Genomic DNA, 17,388 nt, shown 5'->3' with positions numbered 1-17,388 from the left:
TTACACTAAAATCTTTGGTATTCATATCTGCCCTTATATTTAAGTCTTCATACAGCCTTGGAATTAGGTGTACTTGATTGATTTTAGTGCAAGCCACATATCTTGCAGTGTGTCCAAAACAATAAGCAAGAACTTACCAAATCTAATTCAATGTCTTTGCTACATAGTGGGCATGCAATAAAAAATAATGTAGTTTAATACCATTTCAATTTCACTTGTTCATGGAAAAAAAAATCTTGCTTTAATTACTATACGAAATACTGGACCTAGTAGAAACACATATGGCAGCATGCTCCTCTCCATTTAATTCCAAGGAAAGAAACACTCACAAACACAAGTACTAACAATTACAAGCTCAACAATAAGAAGATGTGAGACAATATATTAATAAAATTTGCATGTTAATTTCTCAAGAATCCCCATAATAACATCTACCATATTAGCCATGAAATATGAAAACTAACATTAAAAGGAGACCCTATTAATAGAACAGAAGAAACTCAAAAGCTACGCAGTCAAAAATAAGGTCTCATGAGTCAAAATGTAAAGAAAAAAAATTAATATCTTCATTTGCACCTTTATCAATTTTTAACATTATAGATGCAACAAAGAGTTGTAAAAGTTGTTGAGATGAGTTAAATAGTATAAACTTCCTTTAACAATTCAAAAAATTGAGTCACCATTCACAGAATCCTACTCTCTCTATCAAACCTAATAAAGGATGAAGCCATACAATAGTACCAAAAAGCCAAAAGCCAAAAACTAGATAAGCTTGTGTTTAGAATCTTTATCCCCTTTTACATATTGGTTCTATTCTATCAAGGATGATTTTAGCTCTCCTACCTTGTGCATTTCTAGAACAATGTCACATTCCCCAATAAGCTCACCTTTGTGATATAACTATGGAAATCTTGGCCAATTAGAATAAGTCTTCAGGCCTTCTCTAACTTCTTCATCACTCAAAATGTCAAAATGACCAAAGTCTAAACCCTCTTCATTCAAAGCATTTAAAACCTGATTGGGACACAACCCAAGAACAGAATGGACATAATAGAAAAGGGGAAATTATATTAACTGAGAAAATAAGCTAGTACAAATAGTACTAAGAAAATAAACTTCAAAACATGCCCTAAGGGCTTACAATAGCATAAATCTGGAGATAATTTCTCCTTTCAGTACCTCTTCTCAAACTCCACTCTGAACTGCCTTTTACAATGCCAGAAATCTCCTTAAATAGACCCCAGAGGGTTAAGGACTAGGAGTACATTCTGGAAAGTGCTAGTAGGTACCCACCGACTGAATCATAGGTTCTGGAAGCTGCGGTAGAAGTCGGTGCAAATCTAGAAAAATCCAGAAACGGTAACCAAACTTTTGGGAGGCATAACTTTTGAACAGTAGCTTTGATTGACGAACCATTTACATTTTTGGAAAGCTCTTGAAGCGCTCTATAGCCCTATGGACCAGCTTCTCTCATCCCTCATTTTTTGACCCTTTTCGAGGTCATTTAATGCCCCTAACCTTACTTTGAAGCATTCTTAGGAGGTCTCCAAAACTCGAAAAACTACAATAACTTTCAAACCATGTGGCCTATTAACTTGATTCTTTTTTTGGAATGCTCTAAATCACGATTACATTCATCTGGCCAATTTACACCTTCTAGTTTACCAAAATTATGGCCCAATTACATGCTCCTATTTTTTCAAGATTTTCAAACACACTGATAGTGGAACTGTGAGAGTTGGAACCTTTATTTGACCTAAATGGGTATCCAAAAATGAAAACACATGAAATAGAAACTAAGTCTAAGTATATTTTTTTGGGTGACACAGGATTGCCCTTATACCTCTAGATGCTCCTGCATCAAAACCTCTGAGCTAAAGCCACATCGAGGGGCATTAGGTGTGCATTTCATAAAGAGAATGAGAGGAGAATAATTAAATAGTTTTTTCAACCAATCATTGAGTGACTCTTTGGGTAGCACTCCTTTTTCTAAGGCAATGTTTTTCAGCTCTCCACTTTTGTGTATTTCTATCATGATATCTGATCCACCAATAAGCTCACCTTTTACGTAGAATTTTGGATAGCTAGACTAGTTAGAATATGTTTTAAGACCTTGCCTTACCTCTTCATCAGTCAGAATGTTGAAGCTCCCAAATTCTAGCCCTTCCTCTCTAAGAATTTCAACTGACTTTTGACTAAAACCACAATATGGCTCTTCAAGAGTGCCCTTTATAAATAACATAATCGGGTTGAAATTAATGATGTTTGCTAGCTGAGAACTTAATGAGTCACTTATACTAGTTGTGTCCACTATACCACCATTATTAGACTCTAAGATAGCAGTATCAGGTTTCGGTTCAACAGAAGTAGCTTTTGCAATTAATTCACTAGACTCATGAGCAATTAAGAGCAAGCCATGGTCTTTAAATATTTGTTTTAGCTCCCCACTTTCACATAGTTCAAGGGTGATATATTAGTCTCCAAGAAGATCATTGATGTAGTAGAAATGTGGTAGCTATTCAAAACATAATGTGAGTTACAAATTTTAGAGGTTTATGCACTCTAGCCTATCAATCATATCAAGTACTTCAAGGATCTGATTTTTCAAGACTATCTTCAAGGATTTAGTTTTATAGAATTTAAAACACCTAAAATCAATGGTTTTAAGGTTCCAATTCAATTCAAATACTCCCAATCTACACAACTCTTCATCAGACTATTCAAAAAGCCTAATAGGTTGTTTAGTAGAATAACAACAAAACAAAAACCTAGATAACTCAGACATTTTCCAAGACACCAGACAAGGTAATGGTATTTATGGGTACCCTTCTCAATTTTCTAAAACATATCAAAGATTTTCATATAGTTACTTTGTACTAACACACCTGTTCAACACTAATTCCATGTCTTAATGCATAAAAATGACCCAATTTACAAAAGAAGTACCCCTTAATGATCTCCTATCAACCCCAATTCTTGGAAATTATTTTATTATGTCTTAAAATGCTTAATTCCAAAAGGAATTAGACTCCAACACTCTTCAACCTAGAAATCCCCAAATTGTGCCCTCAAACCCTTGTAATCTAAGGCTTCCCCAATCTTTTGGTTTTCCACACTTATGATACAAATTGATGATGGATACACCATTAAATGAACATTTTACAATGCTCCCTATCACAAAATAGGTCCCTTATTTAGGTATAATTCTTATTGCTATACTTGAGCATGCATTTTCAATGTTTTTTCTCACTATTCTCGGGCTATGATCACTCAAATCCCACTCAATCCTGCATATGCACAATTATTATTACATAATAAAAGTTGGATTAACTCATCCCATGAGTATTAGGCCATCATACTCATGGAAAGGTACACGTTACCCTTAACCCCTACTGCAATAACAAGTTTAAACCAAAAAAATGATTGGTAAAATAGTGACTGGTGCAACAACAACTCAAAATAATGTAAACTTTATTCAAAATAGTTAATTTCAAATAATAAAACCTAACACTTTAATATCACATTGAATTAATCAAATTGAGACTTTTTAAGAATGAAGGAATTGTAGGAAATAAAGAGTTTTATATTTGTTACTATTCTAGTCCGCATGCACTCACCCCCACCCTTCTCTGTGGTAACAGAGATACATAAGACTCTCTGACTAAATTCTCATAACTGATTCAGCCAAATTTCATTGTGGAGTTGAACATTTTAGTCTTAAAACAATAAAAAATTATAAATTCCCTCTAACTTCCTAAAGTAGCCGTTATGATTTAAAAAATTGAATTAAACATAAAATGGCTTTATTAAAAATTAGAGCCTGTCTCATTATTAAAGCCTTTCACCTAGTTTCCTAATACCCCTCCTAGACTTCTTAAAAAAAATTTAAAACTTGGACATCATTAGTCCATAAAAATCAAGTTCTTAGTCCATAAGGGGACATTACAAAATGGAAAGTAGTCCTTTGTGGACATTGTAAATATGCTAATGTATTATACTATTTGAAAGTCATGATAGGTGCTAGGATCCTCTAATTGATTTGTTGACCTTGATTGTTCCTTCCATCCTCCAAATTTGCTTTGAAGGTCTTGAGACTTTGCATAGTCTCCTCCAAATTGGTTGTGTGAGGTGCTCTAGCACCACTCAGGTTGGCCAGTTGGATAATGCCTTCATGCCCTCCTACACTTGTTCATAACTTAGAATGTCAAAGCTACCATATTCCACACTCTCTATTTTCAAAACATCCACAACCTTTCTTCTAAATCCACATCGTAGCTACTTGGGTGTCCCTTTCGTAAACAACATGACTAGTTCAGAGTTCACAAGTTGTTGTATTTTTCTCTTAATTGAATCACCAAACTCTATATCAGTTTTAGTAGTCTGAGGTGACTTATATATTTGTTTCACTATCTCAATAACCATTCAACTAGTAGACATTCTAAGACTAGTAAGACTAGCTATCTCAGCAATGTCTATGGAACTAGACACCTTGGCCACTTTGTTGGCCAATTGTAATGGATTTGCACCCTCTAGTGTATCTACAACCTTCCCATCCTACAAATATTAGCATGTATTAGGGTGTTGAAACTCCAATAAAACACTCATAACTTGATAAATGGGAAAGAAAATTAGAGATAAACAAAACATGCAACAACAGTGGTGAAGGCCTAATTTTTCTAAGCACCACTCTCAAACATAGGAACATTATTTTGGATTCATTATCATTGATATCATAGTAACAAAATCTATCTTACCAATTCTAGATGTAAACTAGAAACCTTGGTAAAAATGCATCTAAAAAAGGTTTCACATTGTCTTATACATATACAGTGTGAAATGGTCTTGTTGTGGATATCAATGTAGAAAAAACTAAATAAGCAATTTATATCAACACAAAACTCATGATGAAATTTAATTTATACATGAGAAAAGTTCTGATTTTTAAATCTCTTTTTTAAAAATTTCCCCACATTTTAATTTAATTTGCAATCCACATTTTAACTGAAATGCACATACAAAATTCTAATAAAGCATAAAACAATAGATGTTGAAATATGCTTATGCAACCCTCAACGCAATGCCAATTTTTACAGCCTACTAGCTCTAAACGAAATATATATCAAACACATCAAACAAACTGAATTTTCTTACACACCCCTATTATCAAATAGATGTTTAACTAATAAAAAAATTTAGATTAATTTTTAACAATATCAATAAAGCTTATGACTAAAAGTTCTTAAATATTTTTAGATTCTTTCTATTGATGGTAGCATGATACATATGTAGGTATTCACCATGATTAGAATAGCTAGCTAAGCTCCATATCCTCTTTTACATAAAATTTTGTCTATCATAAGAAATGATTAGGATTATATAGTTCAACATCATATTCTCACATGCACAAAAAATCATTTCATTCAAACTTGCTTAATTTTTCTTGGTCATATGTAACATGCTAATAATTTCTTTGAGAGCACATAAACCAAGCAAACATAAACACATTTTTGTGGACATTTCTCTCATTCCTAGAATTTAGTTGAATTGAAGATAAAAGATGAAAGTGTTACATTATTCTTTCTAACATCAAAGGAAGAGAGGGAGGGAGTGAGAGTTTCAAAAAACTAGTTCAATAGTAGAGTTGTATCATATGGATATGACTATGTTGTTCTCAATTCAAAGTTTCCATATAGTTACAAGAAGTAAAGCCTTATTTTATAATGAGAACTTATGCCTTATATATGAAAATTTAAGAACATTTTTTTTCATTTTGGTAAAAAGTAGGCCTTCCTTTTATGTTGAGCTTTAGACCATGCACTTATTATAACCAATATTTTCACTGTATTTATATGCAGGTAGATGTTCCTTCATGTTTTGTTAGTAGAAAATTGTGAGCTTCCATTTCTTAATCATGGACATGTCATATTAGTAGACCCTTCTCCCATTTTGTTCTATCCTATTAGCAACACAAAGGTTTATTGCTTAGTTGATGTACAAGGGCAAAAGGTTCCATCTATTGCCAGTGGTGAAATGGCAAAGTATTTACAAATTGTGATGGCTCCTTAGGTATTGGATAGAAGCTAGACATAATTCCTTGTGTGTCAAGATTGGCTTTGTATTTATTTGGATACACTAGATATTAAAATGGACAAAATAATTTACATAACCTATTTTTATTAAGTATTCTTTCTTAAAGATGGTGAGATTTTTTGCATGAGAATTCTCTAATTTTTTTTTGCAATGTATTAGCTACTAGAGCAACTGCAAACACCATTCATAGCTGCTAATGAAAGTGGGAATATATGAACCATGCCAAACAAGATCATGCCAACCTCACCATTGCCTAGGCCTGGAGCGATTCTACTATGGGGCACTTTCAATATGAGGCATCCATTAACTAGTGGAGGAATGATAGTTGCATTATTTGACATTGTCATTCTTAAAAGGCTTTTTAAACCTCTTCATAATCTTCATAGTGCCTTAGTGCTCTATCAATATGTGGAATCATTTTACACTCTTTGCAAGGTATCTACTTGTAATAGCTGGAGCAATTTTGTCCATTCAAATAGTAAGAATAATTAGTCCTACAATAAAATTCTATTGAACTTTCATAAATACTAAAAATTTGTTAGTCTAATGGTATCATTTAAGGCTATGAGCTTTTAATTAAGCTACTCCTACATCTAGATTTATTCTCTACATAAATATCCTTTCTTTCTATCATTTGTTACTAATTTTAGAAAATTCTCATTATATTTATGTAGCCTATTGCATCAACTTTAAATACTTTGGCAAGTGCACTATACAAGGTCTTCTGTGCTTCATCGGATTAGGGAATGAAAGAGATGCAACAAGCTTTTTTTGGCTATTTAATTTTGGGAGGTGTGTTTTCAACTAGACCTATGGCCCTACTGTCTGGCCTCAATCCATGACTATTGAGCTTGGCTGTACATTTCTTTGTAATGGATGTATATGGTGTTGGTCAACTATTGTTACCTTTTCCTTAACCATAACAATTATGGCTTGGAGTCTGCCTAATTTTTGTCATGATTTTATGAGCTCATTAATTCTTACAATTTAAGCATGCATTCTCTGATCAAAAAAAGGTTATTTGAATTTCTTACTTCAAATTTCTTAAAATTGAGTTCCTTTCTTAAAAGATACAAACTAGAAATTTGGCTAATATTTTAATTAGGATTTTCTATTTAACCATTTTTTGATTGGATATGAAATGTTGCATGTCTATAATCCCCCAAAAAAACCAATGGCATTTCCTAAAAGAGTTTCTTGTGAATATTATCTACTACTGTATAATTTCTTGGATAAATACATAATTTCATTATTATATTTAAAGTCTAATACCTAATTTTTCTTATTATCTTGCCTTCTTGACTAGCAAAACTTTTGAAGAAGCATTTCTCAATTCAATGCAACCTTTCTTTCATCCTTCTTTAAAATGCCCCTTCAATACCATTTCAAAATTAAATAAATACTTATAAATGCAATTTTTAACTAATAAGCACTTAGAGAATAGATAAAATACACTGGCAGGAAGCACAAATGACTATTGTACATAATTTGACTATAGTAGGCTCATAAGCATAGGAAGATGCAAGCATTGGCCAATTTCAATGAGAATGATTTGGAGCTGAAAATTGTTTGTTGAACTCTTGAAATGGAAACTAAGGCTTTGGAGGAGGCATAAGTAAAGTGGTAGGTGGGCTAGGACAATGATATCCACTTGTAATATTCAAAAGTTTAAGAAAAAAATGTTCACGACATTTTTCAGTTGCTCTAATGTTGTTCCTATGTGGTGATGGTGATTGAGTTTACTACAACGATGCTTGAGACTATCTTGTAGGAATAACTATCTATACAAAGATTATGTGATGAGAGAGCCATAAGGCTTGTGAGTTGGCTTGAATGAATCTTCCATGTTAAATCTTGAATAAAGGAATACAAAGCCATATGATCTCTTTAATGAATTAAGTGCAACAAAGAATAGTTTAATCAATCAAATTAGTGATACATGCATCTTGGGGATGATCATCATCTTGAAATTGGAGTTAAAGTGAGAAAGTTGATCTTTGACGAGTGTTTTTTGGATAATGTAAAACTTGCAGTTGATTTTCAATAAACATGTTTGATAGCTGATTACTATTTTACTTACTAAATTGGTCAAATCAATCCTAAGTTTGATCCTAAGGCTACAAGTAAAATACAATCTTTTGAGAAATTGCAGACATCTTGAAGAACTTCTTCAACACTGGAGGAAATAGAGCAACTACCAAACAAAACTTTTGAACTTTCTAATTTCCTTTCTGTGGAGTCATATCACATGAAAACTTGAATATAGGCACTTTTATAATCTATACACATATTCTTAGAAGTGCAAGTTAATATCTGAATATGAAAAGAAAATAGAGAAGATGCAAATATATACTATGTAATCTATTGGAGTTCAGAATTTTTTACTAGAACTTGTGATTGGTTTTTATCATATGCAAGCCCTAATGTAAATTTTAATTATTCATCTTGATTTAGAAGGTGAAGTTGGAGCTTGTATCCTCATGTATTTTACATATATTATGTAGCAATATAATAGCTTTGTAGTTAGGGTCATAAAATAAGGTGACCAATGGCAACCTAAATATTTGTAAATTTAGTCTTTGTATGTTTAAGCTTTGTAAATTTTTGTGTCATTAATCTTCTTGGACTATACCCTTTAATTCTATTGAAGTCACTTACAATGCCTTGTAAAGTGTAAACAAATTAAAGCTTTGGACTATAAACATTTCCTATTTTTTGTATTTTACTTTTCCTTGTTGATATATGATTGAAAGGATCATTTGAGTAAGAGAACTATTGATGAAGTGATTTCAATCATTATCTTGTCATTGATGTCAAACTTGCTACATACTAGTAAGACAATTGCTTATATGTTTTAAGCATTATGACTTAGTTGATTGATGAGGAGGATTTGATCAAAAAGATGTAACAAAAGTACCAAGAGGAAAAGTTGAGTTATGATTATGTATTGAAGTGCAAGAATCAATTAAGAAAGTGATAACATAATGTATTGATGATATACTTTGAGGTTACAAAATGATTTTCTACACCTAGAAAGTTTAAAAGGAAAAGGTTGGACAAAGTTCATTTGCTAAGCTTGACCAAGTTGATAGAAGGTGTTCAGAAAAGTTAGTGAAAGCTGAGAAAAAAGTTAGTTGGAGCTAAGTGAAAGTGATTTTTAGTTGATGTTGAGCACCATTAAAATCTAGTTCATGCTGAGTGATTTTATAATAGATGTTGAGTAACACAGTATGTGTCGAGCATCAGTAAATTGATAATATCAAGCTATGACATTATCAAAAGATTGAAGATTTTCCAAATAAAAGCTAACAAGTTTATTTTCTTGGAACATATAAATTAGAAGGAAGATAAGATTGATGAGCTAGATGCATAGAATCTTATCTAAGCCATTTTGGAGGTGAATTCAAATGGCTTCTAAGAAAAGTTTCTAGAAAAGACAAGATATGGGGTAGATATAATGTATCTTACCTAATCCATCAAAAACCCTAAATTTTGAGATGGATAATGAGTAGGAAAAGAGTTATAATTCCCTATATGTAGGGATGTTTGATCATGAAGAAAAGTTGGATGAAGGTTAGAGAGTTTTGGATGCAAAATATCTGACAAGGAGAAGGAAGAGGGTTTTCTTCATCAAGTGACCCATGAGAAGAAGTCTACAATGGTGAGCTAAGAAAGAAGGCTTAAAGAGGATGAATTCTTGAAGCGTGAACAAGCTATCATAGCTACAAAGATTAGAAGCCAAGCAGAGTTGAGGACTAAATAGTGATTTTTAATCTGCAAGTAAGGTTGTAAGTTGTATTAGACCAAATCTCTACTATTACTTTCTAAAAATTGTATTATATTAGGGTAAATCCTTTAAAGAAAGGTTGAATTAATAGTCATTGAAAATCCTTTAATAGGGTGGCATTCTAAGTGAATGGCCTAAAGTCTTCTAACAAGTCTCACTTTTAATAGGGTGATTGAAATCCTTTAACTAGGTCACATTTAACAATGTGTGTTGTAACCTTTAATATGGTTGGCCTTTAATGGGGCATCACTTCAAAAGAGTGAAAAAGGAATAGCATGTTACTGATGATTTTTTTCCAAATTGGGTTTCCACATTAAATCATTGTGTCAAGTGTACTAATAATTATGTTGTATTTTATGTTTTACATTTCTGCATATTAATATTATATTAACATATTAGTTTTGGTTGATACAAATTGAATGTATGCATGGTTGAGAAAGTTTTAAGGATTCACTAAATTGTGAAAAGTTTTATTTTGTACATCAAGACCTTGGACAACTAATTCATCCCCCCCCCCCCCCCCCCCAGTTATCCTAGAAGAATTCCAACAATTGATATTAGAGCATAGTTGCTTAAGAGGATTAGTTTCATGGTACTAAAAGCATAAAGATCAAGATGTCAAAAAGAGAGGCACCCATGCTAAACAAAAATAACTTTCCTACATGGAAAATTTTGATGAAGCTAAACCATGGAGGACTTGGAGATTATGCACAATCTTGCATTTCAATAGCACATGTTGATCTTGCGGGAGCCCTAACTACTGAAGATTTTAAGAAAAAGAAGGAGCACAATCAGGTTATGTTGGAGATTGCCTTTGCCCTAAGCTATGCTGAGTTTGATGATATCAAAGACCTTAAGAGTGAAAATTCGATGTGGGATACCCTAGAAACCATCTATGGAGGAGACAAAAATGTTTAAAGAGACAAGTTAGAGAGCCTCAAAGGTAAGTTTGATGACATGAGAATGGAAGAAGGTGAAAACATTGCTCAATATGTTGCTAGAATAAAAGAAGTTGTCAGTGCAATAAAGGGTGCCACTAGTAAAATAGATGATGATATTATGCTAAGTAAAGTCCTGAGAACATTGTTTCTAGTGTATGTCATTAGAGTGTCTAAAATCCAAGAGTTAAGATGTATGCCAAGAAATGATCTAACCCTTGAAGGCTTGGTAGCGAGACTCACTGCTTTTGAGTTATCTAATTTTGACAACTATAGACTAGGGAGTATTGAATCAACTTTCAAAAAAAATTTACTACTGAAGGATTTTGAGGAGGTAAAGCCAAAGAAGAAGAAAAGAAAGATAAAATATGCATCTAGTGATAATAGTACAAACGAGGAAGACATTGAACAATTGGAAGCATTGTTGGCAAGAAGATTTCATAGAGGAAAAGGTAAATTCAAAGGTAAGATGCCTATCATTTGTTTTAATTATAATGAAGTTGGCCATATTGCAGCAAGATGCATATAGAAGAAGAACTTCAAAGAAGGGAACAAGCACAAAAATAGAAGAGAAGATGATGAAAGAGACTACAAAGATAAAGGCAAGAAGTCATGCTACATTGCTGATGAATAGAACTTTGATGAAAATGATGATGAAGTGGTATATGTTGAAGGATGAATTAGATGAGGATGAGGCTACTACACTTATGACTTGTGTAAACAAGAATAACAAATGGATCATTCACAATGAATGCTCACATCACATGACTGGAGACAAAAGTAAGTTCATTATTTTAACTTGTTATGATGGAAATAGTGTAAGATTTGGTAATGATGCACCATGTTTAATAAAAGGAAAAGGGTCCATCAAACTCAGAGACAATATTTCATGTGACAATGCTTATTATGTTGAAGGATTAATTTATAACTTGTTAAGTATGTCACAATTGAGTAATTTGGGGTGCAAAGTTGAGTTTGAGAACAAATCAACCAAGATATATAACAGAAATGTAAGCTTGATTGGAAATAGTGATCAAACTAGGAGTAATCTATTCTATTTGGATATAGAAGATGCTACTTGTCTTATTGCAAAATTTGATGATGTATGGCTTTGGCACAAGAGACTATGTCATGTTAACTTTGATAATCTGATTAGCATCAGTAATGTGAAAAAATTTAGAGGTTTTTCTAAGTTGAAGAAACCAAAAATTATAATGTGCAAACTGTAATACCCCAAAATTGGCTTATTGCCATGATCACCAATTCTAGTATATTTCTGATCAATTCTAAAGTCCTATTTCACTAGGCAATTCTTATTCTGCTATTCGCTACTTGACTTAATTGTCAAATGCAGAAAACCTAAATCTGCATTAATCAGACTATTTATTTAATTCCTATAGTATTGACTCGCATTAGTCACATTAAACCTATTGATTAAGATTTAATTTAATTATTAAGTATTTATACTTTAATTAAATTAAATTATCTCCTAATGCTAATGTACGGTGGAATTAAATTTATTTAATTTAATAAATACACCTATTTTTAATTAATTGAATAAAATTATTTAATTAAATGGAGAAGCTACATCTAATTAATTAAGAAAAGTTTTTTTAATTAAATGAGAAGTCATTCCTAATTAATTAAATGAAGTTATTTAATTAATTAAGAAAAGTGTCTCTAATTAATTAAATAGAATTATTTAATTATTAAGAAAATATATTTATGAGAGCATATCTCATTTTATTAAATTAAATATCTCTCCAAAATCTCTCTTCAGTTCAAAAAAGGGAAATTCCTAGTTCACTAATGATCAAATTGAAAATTTCTCGGATCACTTACTCTGACACTAAAATCTATCTGAGTTGACTGACTCTTACACTCAAATCTGAGTTATTTAACTCCCTTTAATTTGGGAATCTTCCTTTATGACTGAACTTCATCTTCAATCCTGACTGTTGATTGAAATCAATCTCAACCATTGATGGATTCCAAGAAAGTCTATTTAAGAGACCCTCATCTCTTCATTTTTGAAAAAAAGAATTAGAATTTGCATTGAATTTCTGTTGAAATTCATACTCACATTTTCTCACATTTTTGCATACATCTTGCATTCTTAGTTTAAATTCATTTAGCTTAATATGCATAGGTTAATCTAGTTTTGTTTCAATTGTTCCTAGATTAGAATACATTTCTCATTCTAGATTAATCTGCACAATCATATAGATTAATTTCATTTCTTAAATCCTTCATTCTTAGAGGGTTTGGTTGCTTAACACCTCAAATCTGAGGATATCTAACAAGCAAAATCCCTTTAGATAGAAGTCAACAAGTCGCCTTGCTGGCTAATTTTCGGATGAACAATACAATGTTCATTCTGGGATGAATCTACAAATAAGGACCACGTTGAAGTCTGTGTTAGAAGCATAAGGCCACATTCCACATATACATTTTTGGCGCCCACCGTGGAACTAAGAAAATCAACTTTTCTGGCCTCTTTCTATATTTTTTTAATCATTTTTGTGTTCTCTATTCGTACTGTTCTGTACAAATTCAAGAATCTTCATGCAAGACTATTCATTTTTGCGTGACAATCCAAAATTTTCGTGTGACGATTCTTTTTGTATCATGAAAGAAACTTCCTGAGCACATGAAACTTCGTGTGGCACTTGTTTCTTTGCGCAAGCCGTAAAACAATTTTGTGTGGCTCTAACAGAGATTTCGCAAGAAATCTTGTGACAACAGTTTCAGATCTAAGTGTTATTTTTTCAATCTTTAGATTGTTTGATTTCACTAATGTGCTCATTTTGATCTATTCCTTTGTATTTCTTATAGCTTAACTATTGTTTGCAGGATGTTAGCTGAAGACTCCTTCTAAAATCCACTCGAAAATAGACTAACTATTTGTTTACAAGATGCTTGTCGAAGATATGCTTGTCAAAGACCATATTTCAAACCCACAAAACAATGTGTGTCTTCTTTTCCTACTTTCAAAACTAGTCTAATTAGGGGCTAGTGAACTTCCTATGGTGCAAGACGAAAGAATAGGAGAATATACTCTTCACTTCTTGGAGGTCAGGACCAAGAGTGAATTAAAAACCTAGACACTTTCGAAAGATGGAATTTTGAAGAGGGCAAGTAGCTTGGTGGTTCTCCAAAGCTTGTTCTCTTCTATGATAAGACAATGATTTCCTTTAAGGGAATCAAAATCTTTAAGGAAGAATGAGTTTGGATTGATTAAGCCAAGTCGATAATTAATTTGTCTTGCATGTTTGGGTGAGGAAATAAGGTAGAGGATTATGCTCTTTCCCCTTGAGGGAAATCAAAAACTCTGATCCTTAGATCTAAACCACCAGTCTGTGTCAATCCTTTAGAGGGCCTACCAAAGTGATCCAACCTCCAAGAATGACCCAAGTGAGCACACTCCTTTCATCGAAGATTCCAACTCACTATAATCAAGATGCTTTATAGAGTGAAAGACTCCAAAGATGAATTAATTTCTTCCCCTTAATTCTTGATATCGCATATCAAGGGGAAGCTCTATCTATGCACTAGTCAGTGTCGGCCCCTGGCTTGTTAAGCAAGTAGTGTTAACTTTTAGATGCTAGTGTGGACTGCTGGCCTCAACTCTGCTTATGGAGCCACCGAAGATTAATTCAAACAGAAGCCAAGTAAAACCCTCTTAGTTAGAAGCCACCTGGTTCACCTCCAAAAGGAGGCATAATCTTTGTGCAAGGAGGGGGAAGAATCTCTCCTATAGAACTCACCATAGGCATGCTACTAGATGTTTGAAGGTGGTATATGCACTCATCCCCTACCACAAGGGCACTCGTTCACCATATATTATTTAGTCCTACAAATATACCAAAAACAAGGGCACCCTCTAGGGGGTGACATGGTTGTGTGGGGTACAAGCATGCACATAAGATGTGGGACAAAGATTTTGCCTTCTCTACCAATTTTTCTTTCTAGGGATAAAGTGTGTTTTTTATTGAGTCGTCAAAAAATTCCAAACCATTTACAACAAACAAAGGTCAAGACTTCCTTATCCTATCGAGTTGCTTTGTGCTCGACAAGACTATTTTCAACTACTGCTCGCTTCCCACTATCTTGTTAAACACTTTGTCTGGATTGAAAACTTGAAAACTTTGTCCAAACATCTTACTCGGTCAACCTTGGTACCTATCCAATAAGATTTTTTTAATAAATCTATCTACTCTATCTGAAAAGTCCATAAATCTTGTCAAATTCAATCGTTGTTCCAAAACTGGTTTGCCTTCTCGCGCAAAAACTTTTTCAGTCTCGCGCGAAATCATATTGTCCTCTTGAAAAATCATTTTTTTCTTGCACAAAATTAAATTGTTGTCATTAGTCTTCACGTGACTCTATGAACTTCTTCACATGAAATTAAACCACTGTCACTGAATTTTGTGCGATCCAAGAAACATCTTCGTGTGGCTCAAAAAACTTCTTCGAGCGGCCTGTAAAGATTTCTCGTATGAGATCTTGTGTCAACATTTCCACTTTTGGTCTATTTTGGCTATTTTTAGCCTACACACTGCCCTTTTTTTGCATTCATTTGTCACTTTTTGTCCATGAACAATCCTGAAACAGTGACACTTTGCTTTGGTGAGGGCTTGTATCTTACACTTTGACTAGTCTCGTCTCATAAGTTATTTTTGGTCCTCGTCTTAATGCTTTTCATCCTTTGTGTCACATTGGTCATAATCTCTAGCTGTCTTAGCCTTTAAATTAGACCATTTATGCCTTAGTGAATAGCATTCTTACTATTATCTTGTCTTTTTTGAGACTCAGTCTTAGTGTAGTCCTTGTCCAAGTTCTAGCTTCTTGTCTTCCTCTATGACTATCGCAACTAGAAGTGGCAACATGTTTTATCCTTATAACCTTAGACGTGGTCATACTAGGGGTTGTAATCATGGTAGAGGTCACTTACCTTTCATTATGCAATTTGTATCTAGTTCTTCTAGTGAGGCATCTTCACGATCTCCCTCACCTACTAGGTCATCTCAAATTCAGCGAACATTTTCCATAAACTTGCAACAAATTAGGAATCCTTTGTACCAAGAGGATACTAAGATAGGTAGAGATCTTGTATTACCAAATGTGATTTCTGATCCTTTTTACAGAGGATCTTTTGAAACACAACACATTGAAACTAAACATGTTCCTATAATGACTAATTGTAAACTTGAACATGGTAGTTATAGTCAACATCAAGAACCACCAAGGAATGATAAAGAGAAAGAGAAAGACCATGACATTGATGAGGAATAGGAAGAAGTGGAAATACTCCCTAAACACATAGCAAAATGTTGAAGAGATAAAAACTTCCAAAAGGTCATGGGAATCTTACTCAACGAAGAGAAAGAAAAGTACTTTCTCAAACTTGCCCAAGAGGGAGAAAAGTTACCTTCTCATTTCAATGTGGAAACCATTGTCACACCTGAAGAAGAAACTGAGACCTCTAAACTCCAAAAACAATTGAAAATTATGCAAGACCAATTGGCTCAGATGATGCATGAGAAAGCTAGAAACCCACAAAGACATACACATTGGACACTCTTTGTTCATTTCCATTTGACAAAAGCATAAACATGCCACCTTTTCCACGAGGTGTAGAACTACCCAAATATGCTAAGTACTTTGGTACTACTAATCCCAAAGATCACTTGTGGGAATTTGGTGCTTTGTCTATGGATTTTATACATGATCAAACCTACCTCATGCATTTATTCCCTAGAAGCCTAGGTGGTTAGGCTTTGGAGTGGTTCTCAAATTTACCTCCTGGTATCAAGACGTTTGATGAAATTGCCAATCTATTTGTTTAGCAATATAAATTGCTGTCATTAGTCTTCACATGACTCTGTGAACTTCTTCACATGAAATTAAACCACTATCACTGAATTTTATGCGATCCAAGAAACTTCTTCGTGCAGCTCAAAAAAATTCTTCGAGCGGCCTGTAAAGATTTCTCGTGCGAGATCTTGTGTCAACATTTCCACTTTTGGTCTATTTTGGCTATTTTTAGCATACACACTACCCTTTTTTTGCATTCATTTGTCACTTTCTATCTGCGAACTATCCTAAAACAGTGACACTTTGACTAGTCTCGTCTCATAAGTTATTTTTGGTCCTCGTCTTAATGCTTTTCATACTTTGTGTCACATTGGTCATAATCTCTGGCTGTCTTAGCCTTTAAATTAGACTATTTGTGCCTTAGTGAATAGCATTCTTACTATTATCTTGTCCTTTTTGAGACTCAGTCTTAGTGTAGTCCTTGTCCAAGTTCTAGCTTCTTGTCTTTCTCTATGACTATCGCAACTAGAAGTGGCAACGTGTTTTATCCTTATAACCTTAGATGTGGTCATACTAGGGGTTGTAATTGTGGTAGAGGTCACTTACCTTTCATTATGCAATCTGTATCTAGTTCTGCTAGTGAGGCATCTTCACGATCTCCCTCACCTACTAGGTCATCTCAAATTCAGCGAATATTTTCCATAAACTTGCAACAAATTAAGAATCCTTTGTACCAAGAGGATACTAAGATAGGTA

The 17,388-nt window shown here is 33.3% G+C and overlaps 2 pseudogenes; one reads left to right on the top strand and one right to left on the bottom strand.

Annotated features, from left to right (window-relative positions):
* Positions 1 to 810: 810 nt before the first annotated feature.
* Positions 811 to 4,705, bottom strand: LOC149544742 (monothiol glutaredoxin-S11-like; annotated as a pseudogene).
* Positions 4,706 to 4,788: 83 nt separating this feature from the next.
* On the top strand, positions 4,789 to 7,007 carry LOC149544741 (squalene monooxygenase SE1-like; annotated as a pseudogene).
* Positions 7,008 to 17,388: the final 10,381 nt, after the last annotated feature.

Source organism: Cupressus sempervirens, chromosome 8 (assembly GCF_028749045.1).
Source record: "Cupressus sempervirens isolate cs-2001-9-10 chromosome 8, ASM2874904v1, whole genome shotgun sequence".
Lineage (NCBI taxonomy): Eukaryota > Viridiplantae > Streptophyta > Pinopsida > Cupressales > Cupressaceae > Cupressus > Cupressus sempervirens.
Note: the sequence above shows the minus strand (reverse complement) of the source record. Positions and strands in the feature narration are given on the sequence as shown.